Here is a 3950-nt window from a genome sequence, read left to right as displayed (position 1 = left end):
ATACGATAAAGTACCTATGGACGTTCTCTTGTGGACAATGATGAAGAAAGGTGTTGCTCTCAAGTACATTAGTATAATTAAAGATGTGTACGAAGGAGTAGTAACCAATGTTCGCACTTGTGGAGGGGTGACAACCAATTTTCCTATAACGGTTGGGTTACATCAAGGATCTGCTTTAAGTCCTTTCCTATTTGTTATAGTGATGGATGAGCTTACGAGATCAATTCAAGAAAATGTGCCGTGGTGTATGTTGTTTGCTGATGATATTGTTTTGATTGATGAGTCTAGAGCTGGGGGTTAATGCTAAGTTAGATTTATGGAGACAGACATTAAAGCAAGAGGTTTTAAGTTGAGTAAGAGTAAGACATAATACATGGAATGTCGGTTTAGTAAGCAACGAAGTAGTGATGGGAGTGTAGTGAAGCTTGGTGAGCAAGAAAAACCGGTGGATGATTGTTTCAAATATTTGGGATCTATCATTCAAAAGTATGGAGAAATTGATGGAGATGTAAATCATAGGATAAAGGTTGGGTGGATGAAATGGAAAAGTGCAACTGCAGTGTTGTGCAATCGTAGAATGCCATTGCGGTTGAAGGGAAAGTTTTATAGGACGACTATTAGGCCCACTTTACTATATGGTACGGAATGTTGGGCTGCCAAGAGACATCATATTCAAAAAATGAGTGTAGCTGAGATGCGTATGTTGAGATGGATGTGTGGAAATACAATATAAGATTCAGAACGAGGAGATAAGTAAGAAGGTAGGTGTTGCACCCATTGAAAATAAGATGAGAGAGAATTGTTTACGGTGGTTTGGACATATTCGGCAAAGGCCTAATGATGCTCCAGTTAGAAGGATGGAGAAATGGGAAAATATATTAGTTAAAAGAGGCCGGGGTAGGCCTAGGAAGACATGGATGAAGGTGATAGGAAAGGATATGAATGCTTTGAACCTCACCGAGGACATGGCATTGGATAGAAATGATTGGAGGAGAAGGATTCATGTGGAAGACCCAGAATGATTTTCTTTTTTGGTTCATATCGCCGACCCTAATTGTTTTGGGATGAAGGCGTAGTTGTTTGTATAGATAGATAGATAGATAGATATATATATATATATATATATATATATATATATATATATATATATATATATATATATATATATATAGAGAGAGAGAGAGAGAGAGAGAGAGAGAGTCTGGATCATATGTGGATTCATATTAAGGTTTATATTAAAAATAAGAAAGGTCTAAATGCAATTTTTGAAAAAAGAGGAAGGTGGAATGAAAATTTTAATATAAAAGACGAAGGGGTATTTCTTAACCCTTTTCTCATCGTCTCTCTCTCTCTCTCCATGAAGGAGAACGAAGACGACGAAGGAGGTGCCAAGTGAGGACCCAGCCCCACCGCTTCTCTCTCTCTCTCTCTTTGGTAGATTAGAAGACGAAGGTTTCAAGTCTGTTATGCTCTCTCTCTCTCTCCTCTTCTACTTCTTTCTCTTCCTCTTTCGTATTCTTTTTTCTTCTCTTCCTCTCCCTATTTCGTTTTCTTCTTCTTTCTCGGGTTCTTTTTTTTCCTTTTTCCTCTTTCTCTTTCTTCTTCTTCCTCCTTGCTTTTTCACCAACATCAAACAAAAAATGGTTTGGGTCAGGGTTGGACTTGACCCGAAGTAGTGCAGGACCCGACCCACAGTGTACCCACACTGTGTCCAGCACCCGTCCCCGTGTCGACGCTTGTCGACACGGGTACATCGACCATTTCAGCGTGTCCCAGTTACATAGATCATGACTCTCTTTGTCATATGCGATAGCTGTACCAAACCAAATGCGATGAGTAGTGGGGTCCTAAGCTAAGTCTTGGCTAAACCTTGGAAGGATTAATGCCATATCCTGAAAATGAAATGAATTTGCTGCGTTGAGAGTAATGTAGATATCATAAAACCATCTCCCTGTTGCGATATTGACTTGCTTAATCAAATGTTTAAGAGTCGTAGCAACGTGAATGTTGAGTTGGGACCCAAGGGCAGTCCTAAGACAGAAAAAGCTCATAGTAGATCCTCTAGTTCCACCTTCCTCTGTTTTTTTTCATCTTACACCACTACTACAAGCACCAACAACCTCTTTGTCCTTAGTTGCAGGGTTTCCTATTCTTTATGCTCTATTAAGGGTTGTAAGATAAAAAATAAAAAACTCATCATCACTATAATCACCCTCCCATGGCCGTGCATACCTTGTTTTCACATCATACATCTTTTATTGTCTTTCTCTTAAATCATTGAGCAACTGCTGACATTGCCATCTCACGGTCTCTGACAAATCCTTTGATGTGCTTGGGGTAACACTTTGATATATTTTAGCTAAATACGATGCTTTAGCCTAGATACTCCACCCATAAAATACATTGTGAAAATAGTCACATTTGATTTTCAATTTATCTCCACTTTTTGTTTGAGTACCCCATTGCCATGCCAAGCCATGTCTCTTAATGTCATCTTTCTCTAAAAAGTTTCATTTTGTGTATGTTTTCTGCTTTGCTGCCACTTAAAGTTCTTGTTTTCTTTTACTTGGTAATTGTATTACTTTTTTATTATAATGCATCATGATATTTTCAATAAAATGTGGATGCTTCAGTTTTAACAATGATGTCATCCTTGCTGATTGATCATCCACAAGTGTATAGAAGACTTGATGCAGCCAAACAAATGTGTATGTATGGATTTGGGGGTGACAATTTTTGTCTTCATAAGTAGGGATGGCAGTGGGGCGGGGCGGGGGACAAGGTCTCCATCCCCGCCTCCATCCCCGGCGGGGATGGATTTTAACCTCCACCCCCGCCTTCATCCCCGTTTCATGTCCTCCATCCCCGGTTCAAACGGGGATGAGGCGGGGTGGGAATGAGGCAGGGAAAAGTGGCAGGGGACGGGGCGGGGCGGGGATGAGGTGGGGATCATGGCGGGGTGGGGAAAAGGGTATGTCCATCCCCGCCTCCATCCCCGTTTCATACCCTTCATCCCCGGTCCAAACGGGGTGAGGCGGGGCCCCACTTTTCCCCGGTCCACTGCCATCCCTATTCATAAGGCAACAGCTTCACTAGATACATAGGGTAAATGGTAGAATGTAGCTGGAACTGTTCTTAAAATACCACAACAGGGCGGCATACCATGAGAAGTGTTTGGACTATTAGGCTGTTAGTCATACTGTGAAATCTGAAAAGCTTGAATAGCGAATGCACATTACTGTTTGCTCAGTGTCAATGCTGCTAGGTGTTGTGTGATGGAAAGAACGAGTCAGCAACAAATGATGGTGAAGCTGTAAAAGGAATTACCATGCCTCAACAGAGTTATTAGTAGATATCTATATGCAATGTGTATGGTCGTTATCTTGTCACAGTCTAATAGATGTTTTAGTATATCACCTTTCTAGTGTCATAGGAAAGTTTGATATCAAGCATCTGATACCCTGCTTGCATTTCGTCATTACATGTGTATTGTTGAATTATTGTTTTTTAACTGTGATGATCATGTTAATCCAGTTCAAAGTTCAGCTCATGTTGAAGCATTTCTATTTTGGCTGGAAGTGACATCCATCTTTATTTTCGGAGTCCTCTTTTCCTCTCTGTTTGAAATTAATGTGATGTCATGTTTAGGCTTCTACAGCTTTGGTATGAGATATCTTCTGAGGGTCAAGGCACTAGCTGGGACAAACTGCAAGATCGCCACTCATTAGATCCGTGTTTTTCTCTTTATCTATATCTCAACATTGTATGCCATAGCTGGCCAAATTATGAGATGCACTAGGCAATTGTTAGTGATCATGGTTTGCAGCTGTTATTAGAGTGGGATCCACATTTTGGGGATTATGAGTTGAAGCAATAACAAGTCTTTTAACCAACTGCTTGTCTGGTAGGAGCAGCTAGTGCACGTCACCTTGTGTTGAGACTTTGCAGGT

Source organism: Nuphar pumila, chromosome 15 (assembly GCF_984573655.1).
Source record: "Nuphar pumila chromosome 15, dmNupPumi1.hap1.1, whole genome shotgun sequence".
In the NCBI taxonomy this organism is placed as follows: Eukaryota; Viridiplantae; Streptophyta; class Magnoliopsida; order Nymphaeales; family Nymphaeaceae; genus Nuphar; species Nuphar pumila.
The sequence above is the reverse complement of the archived record's forward strand: the minus strand, read 5'-3'. Positions refer to the sequence as shown.